This window comes from Bufo bufo, chromosome 1 (genome assembly GCF_905171765.1).
Source record: "Bufo bufo chromosome 1, aBufBuf1.1, whole genome shotgun sequence".
Classification (NCBI taxonomy): domain Eukaryota; kingdom Metazoa; phylum Chordata; class Amphibia; order Anura; family Bufonidae; genus Bufo; species Bufo bufo.
The window spans coordinates 604,686,719-604,704,914 of record NC_053389.1 but is presented as its reverse complement, the minus strand read 5'-3'; the positions used below and the strand labels follow the sequence as shown (position 1 = coordinate 604,704,914).

Below are 18,196 nucleotides of genomic sequence, written 5' to 3'. Positions count from 1 at the left end.
GTCAGAAAGGACCTTCAGCGCAGCAGGAGGTATTGTCACTGAGAAGAGAAGTCGCCTAGGTCAAAAAAGTCTGGACTACCTCACCTTTATTAAGATGAATGAGGCATGGATCCCGAAGGGACTGACAGTGGGGGATGCATTTGACTAAAAAAGGCCTGATGAGATGCATTGGGCTAAAAATGGTCCACACGCTGCTGTATTTAATCTCTGCATGCTGGATGACTTGCGTGACTTCTCCGCCACCAACTAGGGTTCAAGCCGCAATGTTTTAGTGCACTTTCTGCCTGGAAAACATCAATTTTTCCAGCCGCTGCTACAGCAGTGGCTGCAACAATACCAAATTTTTCAGGCATGTGTACATGCCTAATTTTTCTGGCCTCTGGTGCTGCACTCTGGCTGCAAAAACAAAACAAAAAAAAAGCCACATACATGTGTCAATTCCCCTTCTTGATCGTTACCTTGTTGTGGTGAAGGGGCTTGCGTATCACAATGAAGCGATCACCTCTATAAGTGTGTTGGCAATGTTGGCACACCCCAGATGATAAGGTCGTTGCTTCATTGTGAACAGACCAAAAGCGATCGGCTGGATAATTTTGCATAGAAAAAACATTAATTTTCTTTGTGATCATCTAAGGTGATCATTAAAGACAACTAGGCCAACAATGGGCCCACACTGCAGAATCATTGTTTTCTGGGTCACTTAACTGTCACTGAACTACCTCAGCACGACCATAGGCTTTAAAAAAACCGCCATCGCCTGCAATCTCCCAAACGTGCGCACGAGCACAGTCATCACTACACCAAGATTGACGCATAGAGGAATAAAATTTATGTCACTTGTGTCAACTATTGACAACTCTTTGCGGTTGTCTAAAATCTATTCGATACACGTCCCCTGATAGGGGACGTAACAGAGATTAAACTGATAAGAATAGTACTACTTAACACACCACTCATATAGGGTGGCAGAGTACATCGCACGGCGCACGCGCAGTGCCCCAAATTGGAAGTAAGAGGACGGACCAACCTTTTTTTTCCATCTCCCGGTTCCTAAAATCTATTCCATACACCGGCCCCTGATAGGGGACAAAACCGAGATTAAACTGGTAAGAACAGATTTTTTTAATTAAAAAAAAAGAGGACAGCCTCTGCGGAGCTGGGTATTTTTTGGCCGCGTTACTGAACGCTCATGCACAATGGCTGTAGGCTCATGCGTCCTTTTGCGGAGGTGACAAACCTGGTCAGTCAAACTCAAGGCATCATCATCGACCTCATCCCATATACGTTTTTTCTGGAGCGTGCCCTGCGAAGAGTGCTGGATCAGGCCGTAGATGAGCATGAAGAGGAAGAGTTGTGGTCACCATCACCACCAGAAGCATCCTTGTCGTCGTCGATTGCTGGACCTGCGGCAACGCAGAGAGAGGAGTCTGAAGAAGAGGAGTCAGAGGAGGAAGGTGGCTTTGAGGAGGTGGAAGACCAACCACAGCAGGCGTCCCAGGGGGCTTGTTGTCACCTTTCGGGGACCCTTGGTGTAGTACGTGGCTGGGTGGAGGAAGAGACCTTCAATGACATCAGTGAGGACAAGGAACGGGACATGGCTAGCTTGGTATCCAACCTTGTGCAAATGGGGAGTTTGCGGTTGTGCAAATGGACTGTTTGCGGTTGTTTGCGGTGCGTTAAACGAGGAGTTTGGTTTGTCAGAGTTTGGTCTGTCACTGTGAAGAGGGCGTAACGCTTACACTACCTGATCGATACAACATCATACCTGGTCGTATACACACACTGGATGTTTTAAAGCACGTTATTCCAAACAATTTAGGAATGTTAGGGGATTTATGCCCTTTATGGATTAAAACCCGACTCTGCATTAACTACGTAATTTTCCATGGGAGTTTTGCCATGGATCCCCCTCCGGCATGCCACAGTCCAGGTTTTAGTCCCCTTGAAACAACTTTTCCATCACTATTGTGGCCAGAAATAGTCCCTGTGGGTTTTAAAATTCGCCTGCCTATTGAAGTCTATGGCGGTTCGCCCGTTCGCGAACATCTGCGGAAATTCGCGTTTGTCGTTCGCAAACTGAAAATTTTATGTTCGCGACATCTCTAATTATATATAATGGCCCCTCTGTATAACTATAATATATAATGGCTCCCCTTTATAATTATTATATGTAATGGCCCTCTGTATAACTATAATATATAATGGCCCCTCTGTATAATATATAATGGCCCCACCTATATAATTATTACATATAATGGCCCCTCTGTATAATATATAATGCCCCCCTGTATAATTTTTATATATAAAGGCTCGTCTGTATAACTATAATATATAATGGCCCCTCTGTATAATATATAATGGCCCCCCTATATAATTATTACATATAATGGCCCCTCTGTATAATATATAATGCCCCCCTGTATAATTTTTATATATAAAGGCTCGTCTGTATAACTATAATATATAATGGCCCCTCTGTATAATATATAATGCCCCCCTATATAATAATTATATATAATGGCCCCTCTGTAAAATACAAAATGGCCCCCGTGTATAATTATTATATATAATGGTCCCTCTGTATAACTATAATATATATTGGCCCCTCTGTATAATATATAACGGACCCCCTGTAAAATTATTATACATAATGTCCCCTCTGTATTATTATAATATATAATGGCCCCCCGACATAATTATAATATATAATGGCCCCTCTGTAATATTAGGATATATAATGGCCCCCTCTGTATTATTATATATATATATATATAATGGCAAATCAGTATTATTATAATATATGATGGCCCGTCTGTATTATTAGGATATATAATGGCCTATTATATATAGCAATAATTAATATTACAGAGGGGCCGCCCATTATATATAATAATAACAAAACTCTGCTGAGTAAAGATGCGGCTGAAAGAAGGTATCATGACGGTCCTATCTCTGAATGAAGACATTGAGGAAAGTCTACATCACAGGAGATGTCACTGGATGGATGAGGTACAGTACAGACCAAAAGTTTGGACACACCTTCTCATTCAAAGATTTTTCTTTATTTTCATGACTATGAAAATTGTAGATTCACACTGAAGGCATCAAAACTATGAATTAACACATGTGGAATTATATATATAACAAACAAGTGTGAAACAACTGAAAATATGTCATATTCTAGGTTCTTCAAAGTAGCCACCTTTTGCTTTGATTACTGCTTTGCACACTCTTGGCATTCTCTTGATGAGCTTCAAGAGGTAGACCCCTGAAATGGTTTTCACTTCACAGGTGTGCCCTGTCAGGTTTAATAAGTGGGATTTCTTGCCTTATAAATGGGGTTGGGACCATCAGTGGCGTTGAGGAGAAGTCAGGTGGATACACAGCTGATAGTCCTACTCAATAGACTGTTAGAATTTGTATTATGGCAAAAAAAAAGCAGCTAAGTAAAGAAAAACGAGTGGCCATCATTACTTTAAGAAATGAAGGTCAGTCAGTCAGCCGAAAAATTGGGAAAACTTTGAAAGTAAGGGCTATTTGATCATGAAGGAGAGTGATGGGGTGCTGCGCCAGATGACCTGGCCTCCACAGTCACCGGACCTGAACCCAATCGAGATGGTTTGGGGTGAGCTGGACCGCAGAGTGAAGGCAAAAGGGCCAACAAGTGCTAAGCATCTCTGGGAACTCCTTCAAGACTGTTGGAAGACCATTTCAGGGGACTACCTCTTGAAGCTCATCAAGAGAATGCCAAGAGTGTGCAAAGTAGTAATCAAAGCAAAAGGTGGCTACTTTGAAGAACCTAGAATATGACATATTTTCAGTTGTTTCACACTTGTTTGTTATGTATATAATTCCATATGTGTTAATTCATAGTTTTGATGCCTTCATAGTCCTGAAAATAAAGAAAACTCTTTGAATGAGAAGGTGTGTCCAAACTTTTGGTCTGTACTGTATGTGGTGCTGTATTCTCCTGTATATTTTGTAGTGATGTATGTAATGTCCAAACACATATTTGTTTCACGGTAGGGTTGGGGGGTGGATTGAGAATATGGCCCACCCTGCTGCATCCTGGCCCTAGACTTCAGGTCACACTGTGCGTGTTCTGAATTCTGGGGCCTCACACCCATCTACTACATTATCTGTACTCAGAGAGTTATCATTGTATTATCTGTGGTGTTACATAGGACTGCAGGTGACATCTACTACATTATCTGTAAAAAGGGGCGTGTCCACAGGTTTGAAGGGGGCGCAATACATGGCTTTCCCCCTGGTGCTGGCAACCCATGCTCCGCCACTGCCCATACGCTAAGGCTCTCATCTAAGTATGCGTTCACACACAGATCCACATGCAATTTTAAATAGCTGTACTGCATGCATATGCTATTGCTCCCATGTAAGCACGTGTCCACACACAGATCTGTATGAAATCCCAAACAGTCGTACTACATACATATTATTTTTATATTTATAAAATATATTTGGTTTTACATTTATTCTTTTTATTTGCATACTATTATAAGTATAGGCTTTACATATAATTATAATTAACACAAATTATGTTTACATTTTGCCTGACGCAATCATTGTGTGTCTTCATGGTATGTGTTCAACTTAGGAGAGCTTCATTGGGCTTTTTCACATATACGCCCTTAAATTAAACTAGCCATGATCTACTCATATGCTGTGGATCTCATCTTGGCACATGTTCACACACAGATTCGCATCGGTTCCCAAACAGCTGTATTGTATGCATATGGTATGGTTCTCATTTTAGTACGTGTTCAAACTTGCAGATGACCGTATGGCTTTTTCTGTATTTTGCATTCCGTTTTTCACAGATCCGTTGTTCCGTTTTTTGTTTCAGTAGTATTTCTGTTTCTGTTCTGTTTTTCCGTTTGGTTTCCATTTGTGATCCGTTTTTTGCGGATCGCAAACGGAAACGGAAGCATACAATAACGTTTAAACAGTAAGTACATAAAAAAATTGGGCTGGGCATAAAATTTTCAATAGATGGTTCCGCAAAAATAGAATGGATACGGAAGACAAAAGGATACATTCCGTATGCATTCCGTTTTTTTGGCGGAACCATTGACCTGAATGGAGCCGCAAACGGAACGGAAACGGAAATAAAATACATTTGTGAGGCCTTAAACAGTGGATTTGTTTTTCCACTGTGATACTCTGCTTAATCTTATTATTACTAATTTTATTGCTTATGCCAGTGGATGTATACCTAATATGACTAGCACTTGTTTTTAAATATTTACACTGACATGAGAAGTTCTGCCCATCTGAGATTTCGGCGAATCATTCAGCCATGCGGACAGCTGTAGGAGAGGGGCGGTGACGTATCCAGGTTTACTCTGCACTCCATATGTCAATTTGCCTTTTAAAAAAGATGAACAGTCGGCTCACCTCCCAACCAAATGGATTCAAGTGCTCATGTATATGTTTACCCCAATAAACAGATGCAAAGATAGTATATAAGTAAAACAGGCACTCAAAACATAGGGGGCTGCATAAAACTGTAAATTTATTAATGTAAGACTATAAAACTATAAAACCGAATATCATTAAAAACATATCATTACATGTTGTTGAGATGATCGAACAGTAAATCGAATAATTCAAACAATCGATTGGTAGAAATAATCAATAAACAATCGAACGATAAATCGAGTAGTTGATCAAATGGTCAATTGATGAGAAACCACATAGGAAAGTAAAAAGTAGACCTAAAAATACAAGTGTAAGTATAGAAGTCCTCCAAATCCTGTTCTTAGTAGTGACGTATATAACCACCTATTGTCACAGCCAGACAGCTGAGAAGCGCTCACAGGAGCTTCTCAGATCCTCCTCCTTGAATTTCTTTGTTTTGGTTTAGTTTCTCATCTCGTTAGTCTATCTCAGCTGTCATGCAGTCAGACTGATCGCTACCCTTTAAGTTCCTCCCCATAATGCAGTAGTGTGCGGCTGATACAACTTCCTGGAGTGTGTGTGCATGCAGTTCCCAGTTCCCAGTTCCCAGTTCCCAGTCCTCAGTCGTCTGCAGATAAGTGCTGTTTATGTATTTATGTTTTTGTCTTTTCTGGATCCAGGTGACCCTGACTCCCTCCGTGTCAGTGTAGGGAGCCGGTGGTCGTGTCCCTTCACTATTGTAGGGTCTTCAGGTAATAGATAGCCGAGGAACGTGGATATGCGGCCATCCACCTTTGGGGTGTTCGCATAGGCTGAGCAGTGAGGGAGAGCGGCAGCTCTATTGCAGGGGTCTCCCTTTGTTCCTTAGTTGTGGATCCAGAGAGACATTGTTTATATGGTATTGTCTTGTTTCCTGTACACCATCCGTGACATTATCAGCCGCCAAAACCGTCTCAAGCATGGATCCGGTTTCACTTTTGGCTGAACGCCTCCAGGGTCTTTCATTGGAGGTAGCTGATCTCCGTAGGATTTTTTCTCAGTTTCAAGTGACCGGTTCAGCTTGCGTTCATGGAGTTTGTGCTGAGCCCAAGATCTCGCTCCCGGATACTTTCTCTGCGGGTAGTGAGAATTTTGTGCGTTTTAAAGAGGCTTGCAAACTCCATTTTCGCCTTCTTCCCCATTCTTCTGGTGATGAAGAACGGAGGGTGGGGATCATTGTATCGCTGCTCAGGGGTAACGCTCAGTCTTGGGCCTTTTCGCTACCGGAGGGGGCACGGCCCCTCCGCTCAGTGGATGAATTCTTTTTAGCCCTGGGTCAGATATATGATGATCCGGATCGTATTGCTCTGGCTGAGTCTAGACTACGTCTGTTATGCCAGGGTAAACAATCCGCAGAGATATACTGCTCCGAATTTCGGAGATGGGCAGCTGATACTGGTTGGAATGATGCTGCACTCCGAAGTCAATTTTGCCATGGTCTTTCAGAGGGATTGAAAGATGCATTTTCCTTTCATGAGAGGCCTATCTCCTTGGACTCTGCTATGTCTCAGGCCGTTCGTATTGACAGGCGTCTTAGAGAGAGAGGAGAGATCTCTCCTTCCTGTCATACTCAGTCCCGGGACAGTGCAGCGGTCTCATTCTGTGCGCAGGGGTCTCAGTCACTGTCAGCCCCTTCTGAGCAGGAGCCCATGCAGCTGGGGTTGATTGCCTCTGACAATAGAAGATTCAGCCCGCATGGGAGGGTTTGTTTTTGTTGTGGAGTTATAAATCATTTGGCAAATGTTTGTCCCTCAAGGAGATTCAGGCAGTTTTCTGGGAGTAATAAAGAGACAAAAAGGAAAAAATCTTTTAAAAATGTTCCGTCTGTTACTATTGGCAGGGTTGAGGCGGAAATTGAAGGTTTTCCGTTTGCTTGTAGTTCCCGTTTTGTCCTGCCTGCTAGGGTGGCGCTAGAGAGCAAGAGCATTTTTTGTGAGATTTTTGTGGATAGTGGAGCAGCTGTCAACCTCATTGATAATCAATTTGCAATAACTCATGGTTTCCAGGTATGCACTTTGGGAAGGGATATTCCTGTTTTTGCTATTGATTCAGCTCCACTTTCTCAGAAATCATTAAAGGGCATAGTTCACAATATCCGTTTAATTGTGAGTGATGCTCATGTTGAGGATGTGTCATGTTTCGTCCTTAGCGGTTTGCCTACTCCTCTAGTGTTGGGGCTACCCTGGCTCACTAAACATAACCCCACCATTGATTGGCAAGCGAGGCAAATAAATGGTTGGAGTAACTTTTGCAGAGAGAATTGCCTCATAACATCTGTTTCTGAGGTTTCTACTAAGACAGTACCACCTTTCCTCTCTGAATTTTTGGATGTCTTCTCTGAGAGTGGAGTTCAGGGTTTGCCTCCGCACAGGGAGTATGATTGCCCTATTAATCTCATCCCAGGTGCCAAGCTGCCTAAATCTCGTTTATACAATCTCTCCCAACCTGAGAGGGTAGCTATGCGGGCTTATATCTCTGAGAGTTTGAGAAAAGGACACATACGACCCTCGAAGTCACCTGTTGCCGCTGGTTTTTTCTTTGTTAAGAAAAAAGATGGTTCTTTAAGACCTTGTCTGGATTTCAGGGAGCTGAACAGTATCACTATTCGTGATCCTTATCCGCTTCCTCTGATCCCGGACCTGTTTAACCAGGTTGTTGGGGCTAAAGTCTTTTCCAAATTAGACCTAAGAGGGGCATACAACCTGGTTAGGGTCAGAGAAGGAGACGAATGGAAGACGGCTTTCAATACCCCTGAGGGCCATTTTGAGAATTTGGTTATGCCTTTTGGTTTGATGAATGCCCCAGCCGTTTTTCAGCATTTTGTCAACAGCATTTTTTATCATTTAATGGGAAAATTTGTATTAGTGTATTTGGATGACATTTTGATTTTTTCTCCTGATTTCAAGACTCATAAGGAACACTTAAGTCAGGTCTTGCTCATTCTGCGGGAGAATAAATTATATGCGAAACTGGAAAAATGTGTGTTTGCGGTTCCAGAAATCCAATTTCTGGGGTTTCTTGTCTCCGCTTCTGGTTTTCGCATGGACCCCGAGAAGGTCCGCGCTGTGCTTGAGTGGGAGCTTCCTGAGAACCAGAAGGCGCTGATGCGTTTTTTGGGCTTTGCCAATTATTACAGGAAATTTATTTTGAATTATTCCTCTGTTGTTAAACCACTCACTGATATGACCAGAAAGGGGGTAGATTTTTCTTCCTGGTCGGTAGAGGCGCGTAAGGCCTTTTCTAATATCAAGGAGAGTTTTGCTTCCGCTCCCATCCTAGTACAACCTGATATTTCGTTACCCTTCATAGTTGAGGTTGATACTTCTGAGGTAGGGGTGGGTGCGGTCTTGTCTCAGGGTTCCTCTCCTGCCAAATGGCAACCGTGTGCCTTTTTCTCAAAGAAACTCTCCTCCGCAGAGAGAAATTATGATGTGGGAGATAGGGAATTGTTGGCCATCAAGTTGGCTTTTGAGGAATGGCGCCATTGGCTAGAGGGAGCCAGACACCCTATTACCGTGTTTACTGACCATAAAAATCTGGCCTATTTGGAGTCAGCCAAGCGTATGAACCCGAGACAGGCCAGATGGTCTTTGTTCTTTTCAAGGTTTAATTTTGTTGTTACGTTCCGCCCTGGGGTTAAGAATGTGAAGGCAGATGCCCTGTCACGTTGTTTTCCAGGAGGTGGGAATTTTGAGGACCCGGGTCCCATTTTGGCTGAAGGTGTGGTGGTCTCTGCTCTTTTTCCTGAATTGGAGGCAGAGGTGCAGGCAGCCCAGTCAGAAGCTCCTGATCTTTGTCCTCCTGGGAGGTTGTTTGTGCCTCTCGCTTTGAGACACAAGATTTTTAAAGAACACCACGACACGGTCCTTGCTGGGCACCCGGGGGCAAGAGCCACACTGGATCTCATCGCTCGGAGATTCTGGTGGCCTGCGCTTCGTAAGTCGGTTGAGGGTTTTGTGGCAGCTTGCGAGACTTGCGCTCGTGCCAAGGTCCCTCATTCACGGCCATCAGGTCCTCTCCTTCCTTTGCCCATTCCTTCCCGTCCTTGGACACATCTGTCCATGGACTTCATAACGGACTTGCCTCGTTCCTCGGGGAAGTCTGTGATTCTGGTGGTGGTGGACCGTTTTAGCAAAATGGTGCATTTTATCCCTTTCCCTGGTTTGCCCAATGCTAAGACGCTGGCGCAGGCATTTATTGACCACATTGTCAAATTGCATGGGATTCCTTCAGACATAGTCTCTGATAGGGGCACGCAGTTTGTTTCCAGATTCTGGAAGGCTTTCTGTTCTCGCTTGGGGGTTCGGTTGTCGTTCTGCTTTCCATCCGCAGTCGAATGGCCAGACAGAGCGCGTCAATCAGAATCTGGAGACATATCTGCGCTGTTTTGTGGCGGAGAATCAGGAGGATTGGTGTTCTTTTTTGTCCCTTGCTGAGTTTGCTTTAAATAACCGTCGTCAGGAGTCCTCTGATAAGTCACCATTTTTTGGTGCATATGGGTTCCATCCGCAGTTTGGGACTTTCTCGGGAGAGGGCTCTTCTGGTTTGCCTGATGAGGACAGATTCTCCTCGTCTTTGTCATCTATTTGGCAAAAGATTCAGGATAATCTAAAGAGCATGAGTGAGAGATATAAGCGTGTGGCGGATAAGAGACGTGTGCCTGGTCCGGACCTGAATGTTGGTGATCTGGTGTGGTTGTCTACCAAGAATATCAAATTGAAGGTTCCCTTCCTGGAAGTTGGGTCCTAGGTTTATTGGGCCTTACAAGATCCTGTCTGTCATCAATCCTGTTGCCTACCGTCTTGATCTTCCTCAGACTTGGAAGATCCATAATGTTTTTCATAAGTCCTTATTGAAACCTTATGTTCAACCTATTGTACCCTCGCCTTTGCCTCCTCCTCCGATTATGGTTAAGGCCTCTCGTCTCATCAGGGCTTTCCATAGGTCCCATCCTGAGAAGGTGGGCCCTGAGTGTCCGGAGTCCACTCCTAGAGGGAGGGGTACTGTCACACCCAGACAGCTGAGAAGCGCTCACAGGAGCTTCTCAGATCCTCCTCCTTGAATTTTTTTGTTTTGGTTTAGTTTCTCATCTCGTTAGTCTATCTCAGCTGTCATGCAGTCAGACTGATCGCTACCCTTTAAGTTCCTCCCCATAATGCAGTAGTGTGCGGCTGATACAACTTCCTGGAGTGTGTGTGCATGCAGTTCCCAGTTCCCAGTTCCCAGTCCCCAGTCCTCAGTCCTCAGTCGTCTGCAGATAAGTGCTGTTTATGTATTTATGTTTTTGTCTTTTCTGGATCCAGGTGACCCTGACTCGCTCCGTGTCAGTGTAGGGAGCCGGTGGTCGTGTCCCTTCACTATTGTAGGGTCTTCAGGTAATAGATAGCCGAGGAACATGGATATGCGGCCATCCACCTTTGGGGTGTTCGCATAGGCTGAGCAGTGAGGGAGAGCGGCAGCTCTATTGCAGGGGTCTCCCTTTGTTCCTTAGTTGTGGATCCAGAGAGACATTGTTTATATGGTATTGTCTTGTTTCCTGTACACCATCCGTGACACCTATGTTCTCATTGGTGAAATGTATAACCACTTATTGCTTTAGTGTGATTACCATATCAATGGGAGAATATAGTATAGCAGGCAAACATGTGGAAAAAAGATCAGTCTCTTTACCGTATCTTCACCACCTCCCGGTGGCTATTCGGTTGAACAGACCGCACGCCGAGTCAGCGTAGATATCCTTTGCCATGCAGACACCGATAGTCCGGTGTAGGTTAACATTCGATTGGCGTCATGCACTCGGTCGCAACTTTCAAGTGTAAGTCACGTGTTCGATGGCGTCTCACGTGGCGTCCCACGTGGTTTGATACGTCACCAATTTGAAATTACAGCGTGCTGCATCTTTTTAGATTATGTCATCCATAATTTTGTTTATAAGTTGCCATACGCGTTTCGAGGTTGCACACCTCTTCAGTGGCTATTATACATTTCACCAATGAGAACATAGGTGGTTATATACGTCACTACTGAGAACAAGATTTGGAGGACTTCTATACTTACACTTGTATTTTTACGTCTACTTTTTACTTTCCTATGTGGTTTCTCATCAATTGACCATTTGATCAACTACTCGATTTATCGTTCAATTGTTTATTTATTATTTCTACCAATCGATTGTTTGAATTATTCGATTTACTGTTCGGTCATCTCAATGTAATGATATGTTTTTAATTATATTCGGTTTTATAGTTTTATGTTATATACAATTTGTCTTTTAACTTTCTCCTGGAGAATGTCCTCACTAGGGCTTGATGAAGCGCAATCTGAGTAAAACGCATCCCCCCGAGGACACCATGTAGTTCTTTTAATCATGTAAAAAAGGTTATGTTTTATTGTAAATGCCAAGGCGCTGGATCCATTGAAAATTTGTTACTGAAGTCTCTCATGACCCCAGATCCGGGGAATTCATACATGCTACGTTTTCCTTTACATTATGGAAGTGTTTGGATTACGTAAATTAAGGGTGAGCTGTGTAAAACTTTTTGGGTGTTTTCTTCATACACATTATAGTTGGCCAAAATGGATGATTTCAGCTATTTTGACCAATGATCATCTGAAGATACAGTAGTCCCTCAAGTTACAATATTAATTGGTTCCAGGACGACCATTGTATGTTGAAACCTTTGTAAATTGATTAATCGGTTCCAAACCTCCAAATGTCATCCAAGATAAGAGAAAGTAAAGATTTAAGAACAAAATGCAGATAACTAAAACAAGTCCTTACATACAGTCAGGTCCATAAATATTGGGACATCGACACAATTCAAAAATTTTTGGCTCTATACACCACCACAATGGATTTCAAATGAAACAAACAAGATGTGCTTTAACTGCAGACCGTCAGCTTTAATTTGAGGGTATTTACATCCAAATCAGGTGAACGGTGTAGGAATTACAACAGTTTGCATATGTGCCTTCCACTTGTTAAGGGGCCAAAAGTAATGGGACCATTGGATTCTCAGCTGTTCTATGGCCAGGTGTGTGTTGTTCCCTCATTATCCAAATTACAATGAGCAGATAAAAGGTCCAGAGTTAATTTCAAGTGTGCTATTTGCATTTGGAATCTGTTGCTGTCAACTCTCAAGATGAGACCCAAAGAGCTGTCACTATCAGTGAAACAAGCCATCATTAGGCTGAAAAAACAAAACCAACCCATCAGAGAGATAGCAAAAACATTAGGCGTGGTTAAAACAACTGTTTGGAACATTCTTAAAAAGAAGGTGAGCTCAGCAACACCAAAAGACCCGGAAGACCACGGAGAAAACTGTGGTGGATGACCGAAGAATTCTTTCCCTGGTGAAGTAAAGACCCTTCACAACAGTTGGCCAGATCAAGAACACTCTCCAGGAGGTAGGTGTATGTGTGTCAAAGTCAACAATCAAGAGAAGACTTCACCAGAGTTAATACAGAGGGTTCACCACAAGATGTAAATTATTGATGAGCCTCAAAAACAGGAAGGCCAGATTAGAGTTTGCCAAACAACATCTAAAAAAGCTTCTGGAACAACATCCTATGAACAGATGAGACCAAGATCAACTTGTACCAAAGTAATGGGAAGAGAAGAGTATGGAGAAGGAAAGGAACTTCTCATGATCCTAAGCATACCACCTCATCAGTGAAGCATGGTGGTGGTAGTCTCATGGCGTGGGCATGTATGGCTGCCAATAGAACTAGTTCTCTTGTATTTATTGATTATGTGACTGCTGACAAAAGCGGCAAGATTAATTCTGAAGTGTTTCGGACAATATTATCTGTTCATATTCAGGCAAATGCTTCAGAACTCATTGGACGGCGCTTCACAGTGCAGATCGACAATGACCCAAATCATACTGCAAAAGCAATCAAAGAGTTTTCTAAGGGAAAGAAGTGGAATGTTATGCAATGGCCAAGTCAATCACCTGACTTGAATCCGATTGAGCATGCATTTGACTTGCTAAAGACAAAACTGAAGGGAAAATGCCCCAAGAACAAGCAGGAACTGAAGACAGTTGCAGTAGAGGCCTGGCAGAGCATCACCAGGGATGAAACCCAAAGTCTGGTGATGTCTATGCGTTCTAGACTTCAGGCTGTAATTGACTGCAAAGGATTTGTAACCAAGTATTAAAAAGTAAAAGTATGATTTATGATTATTATTCTGTCCCATTACTTTTGGTCCCTTAACAAGTGGGAGGCACATATGCAAACTGTTGTAATTACTACACCGTTCACCTGATTTGGATGTAAATACCCTCAAATTAAAGCTGACAGTCTGCAGTTAAAGCACATCTTGTTTGTTTCATTTTAAATCCATTGTGGTGGTGTATAGAGCCAAAAATGTTAGAATTGTGTTGATGTCCCAATATTTATGGACCTGGCTGTATAACAGTCAGGAATATCTGATAACTACCAAACATACAGCTTTTTTACCAGAGAAGTGGCCTTGATTGGTTGGATCTGAGTTGGAGGCATTGTATGTTGAGTCTAGTTTCTACTTACGATGGGTCAGAAAAGACCATTGTATGTTGAAAATATTGTATCCTGAGGCCATTGTATCTTGAGGGATCACTGTATACTTTTGTATGCTGAAAAAACAACCAGAATGGAAAATGGCGGTCAAAATAACATGTGTATGGCCAGTGTTGGACTGGGGTACTGTGACAAGACCAATCTCGCCACATTGCATTGGAGAAGCCTGGTTGCCCGTCTGCTCCTTTTAGACTATGGCCCCATGTTGAAACGCTTGATTTTCCCCTGCAAAGACATGAAAGCCAGGTCATTTGGTACTTGCCCTATTTGAACTCCCAGATAGCTATGCCATGGAGCCCATTCGGATAACGAAAAACTATGTGAAAGAATTTGGCTCTATGGCGATTCTACTGTATTCGTGTAGTCTGAGTGCCATTCACCTAATAAAATCCACTTAGACCTGAGCTATCTGGGGATATGCTAAATGTCTATGTTTACTGTAATGGTTGTGACATTGTATATTTGAATAGTGATTTCTGTCCTGTTGTCCCCACGTGTACAATGGCGATGTCCCTTTGTCCTGAGAGATAATTGAATTACTCCTTGGTTGTCTCCAGGGCAGAGAGGAGGAAACCAGGATGCATTGTGGGGATGTATTGTGTCTGTGTATCCTAAATTGCTGCTTATCTGTCCTGTGTCACAGTCTCACGGTGGAGATGGGACCGAGATCTCTCTCCACCGGTCCTGCAGGGAATTGGGAGCCCAGTCTCCATTCCCCAGCGGCAGGCTGAGTTACAGGGGCAGAGAGAGTCAGTCCTGTCCCCCAGCGGCAGAGTGTCCTACAGGGAATAGAGAGCCCAATCTTCTTTCCCCAGCAACAGGACACTGTATTGGGAGCGGAGACAGTTGGTCTCCCTCCCCAGAGGCTGGAAGTATGTATGGGAGAGGAGCTTGCTACCCCCTCTCCCCAGCGGCAATGTGATTTATTGGGAATTGGGAGCCCAGTCTTCATTCCCCAGCAGCAGGCTGAGTTACAGGGGGCAGAGACAGTCGGTCCTGTCCCCCAGCAGCAGAGTGTTTTATTAGGAGAGGAGAGCTTTGTCCTCCCACCCCAGCGGCAGAGTGTCCAGCAGGGAATAGAGAGCCCAGTCTCCTTTCCCCAGCAGCAGGACACTGTATTGGGAGCGGAGACGGTCGGTCTCCCTTCCCAGCGGCTGGAAGTATGTATGGGAGAGGAGCTTGTTACCCCCTCTCCCAAGCGGCAGCTTAACATACCAGGGGGAGACAGTAAGCCCCACAACAGTGCAGATGGGACCGTGGTCTCTGCACTTACAGCACAGGGGTAGGGACAGTCGGTCCTGTCCACCAGCAACAGGTCTGTTTAGCCAAAGGGGAGACAGTCGGTCTCCCCCTCCAGCAGCAGAGCTGTGTATCTAAAGGGGAGACAGTCTGTCTCCCCCTCCAGAAGCAGAGCTGAGTATCCAAAGGGGAGACAGTCGGTCTTCCCCTCCAACAACCAGGCTCCAACCAGGCTTCTTCCGTGGTAGCGCTGGCACCAGGACAAAGTACCACTGGTCTCTGCCCACTCAGCAACCCACCAAGGCAGTCTACCAGTCCCCCACACAGCCGTGGTGAGGCACCTGGACATGGACAAAGTTCTCAGTTGCTCAGGTGTAGTAACCATTTATTGTGGGTGGGCTGTACTGCTGTTTCTGTTTTGTGGGTGGGCTGCTGGACTAACAATGGCACTGACTGGCAGGAAGTCAGATACCCTGCTAGTCTGTTTGAAAAAGGGGAGAGATGTGACGAGACCAATCTCGCCACATTGCATTGGAGAAGCCTAGTTGCCCGTCTGCTCCCCTTTAGAATATGGCCCCATGTTGAAATGCTTGATTTTCCCCTGCAAAGACATGAAAGTCGGGTCATTTGGTACTTGCCCTATTTGAACAGTGATACCCCAGATAGCTATGCCATGGAGCCCATTCGGATAACAAAAGACTATGTGAAAGAATTTGGCTCCATGGCGATTCTACTGTATTCGTGTAGTCTGAGTGCCATTCACCTAATAAAATGCACTCAGACCTGAGCTATCTGGGGATATGTTAAATATCTATGTTTACTGTAATGGTTGTGACATTGTATATTTGAATAGTGATTTCTGTCCTGTTGTCCCCATGTGTACAATGGTGATGTCCCTTTGTCCTGAGAGATAATTGAATTTCTCCTCGGTTATCTCCATGGCAAAGAGGAGGAAACCAGGATGCATTGTGGGGATGTATTGTGTCTGTGTATCCTGAATTGCTGCTTATCTGTCCTGTGTCAGTCTTCCATCTGGTCCCCTAGGGGAGTGTCCACCAGATGGGGACCTGCATAAATACGGGCGGGTAGCCCTCAGTAAAGAGAGATTCTGATTTACCCTCAACACAGAGCTTGGTCTCGTTCTTGGGGGGATTTATTGTATGCTGTTCCAGTTCGACTGCTAGGAGTGTAAACCTTTCATATTGTTTTTCCTATTCAGCTGTATGCAGCATTCATATGGTTTCCAGTTCGGGAGATTGGTGTTTTTAGTAGCTGCCTTTGCATCTGGAAAGGGAATATCTCTTAAACGGCTTTTACCCCCTTTTATGCCCGGGGTACCGTTACAGGTACCTAGGGCCCACCAGTAAAATTTATTATGGGGCTCACCGTACGGATACATTCAAATATAATAAATAATCGAACATTTTTTTTTATATGAACATAGGCTGGTTGAGGTGCTGTACTTTGAATATATATATGTAGTGCAGTAAGTCTAATGTGTTATGTGCCACTTGTGCAGGGGGTGGGAGACTAGGGGCCCACCTTGCTCAGGGGCCCGCTGGGGGATTACCCAGTATCCCTGTGGGCCAGTCTGAGCCTGTGTATGGCATGATAGACTAAATTTGGCAATCATTCGCCACTGTGCTGAACGACCAGGGAAATCTGACTCCTTGACCAGCCAGGTTAGCTTGCAATGTTGCTGGCAGGATCGTTCATAGAAATCATCCCATGGACAACTAATCGCCTGCAATACAGCCAATCAATCTCTCATCTAAGGCACGCTTCAGCTTTCTCAAAAGTGAGCTGATTGTGGTTTTCCAACTGCTCCTGAGATCAGCAGTCAGACTCAGCGCTGGGAGGTTGTACATCGTGAAGTCAATAGAGGACCTGGTATTACCTGGTTGCACCAATCACTCATCTTTTTAAGGCCTCTTTCACACGGCCGTTTTTCTTTTTCCGTTTACAGGCCGCTTTTTGGCGTTCCGTATACGGACCGTATACGGAACCATTCATTTCAATGGTTCCGCAAAAAAAACAGAATGTACTCCGTATGCATTCCGTTTCCGTATTTCCGTTTTTCCGTTCCGTTGAAAGATAGAACATGTCCTATTATTGCCCTCAAATCACGTTCCGTGGCTCCATTCAAGTCAATGGGTCCACATAAAAAAAGGAACACATACGGAAAGGCATCTGTATGTCTTCCGTATCCATTCCGTTTTTTGCGGAACCATCTATTAAAAATGTTATGCCCAGCCCAATTTTTTCTATGTAATTACTGTATACTGTATATGCCATACAGAAAAACGGAATGGAAAAACTGAACCGAAATGGAAACACAACGGAAACAAAAAACGGAACAACGGATCCGGAAAAAACGCCCCGCGAAACACTGAAAAAGCCATACTGTTGTGTGAAAGAAGCCTAAAGCATATCTCTACTATTACTAATAGATGGGTGTTCCATTTGGAGGACTAAGCTCAGGGATGTCCACATGCCCATGTCCAATATGAAAAATGGTTGCTCTCTGCGCACTTTATCTGTGTTAATATACCGGTAAGTATTTTTGTTGTAAATATTGTACATGTAGGTAAATGAAAAACAGCCGTTCCTGAAAAATGACAAATCGCAACTGATTATTATCTCTATTGACTATAATATAATCCTAACTGCCCCAAGCTACTGCAAGACAGAAACATCCTTCACATTTCTTTTATTTTTGCATCATGAGTTTAGTTATTGAAAAAAACAAAAAAACTAAGTTGGAGCTGAATGATTTATTGAACATTGCATGCATTGCACATGATTATATTCTATTAGTTTTCCATATTCAGATGATAATCTAACAAGTTTTGTTACATAATATTATTATGATATGATTTTTATATTTTCCTTTAACACTTTTGAGCCTATAATGCATTCCTCTTAAGCCACCGAAAGC

The 18,196-nt window shown here is 43.6% G+C and overlaps 1 long non-coding RNA gene across 1 annotated transcript; it reads left to right on the top strand.

Moving 5' to 3' along the window:
- The first annotated feature begins 1,285 nt into the window (after nucleotides 1–1,285).
- LOC120985571 lies at nucleotides 1,286–18,158 on the top strand. Its single transcript, XR_005775554.1, has 3 exons — nucleotides 1,286–1,298; nucleotides 13,382–13,387; nucleotides 18,024–18,158. It is a non-coding gene; the product is annotated as an uncharacterized LOC120985571 (long non-coding RNA).
- Nucleotides 18,159–18,196: the final 38 nt, after the last annotated feature.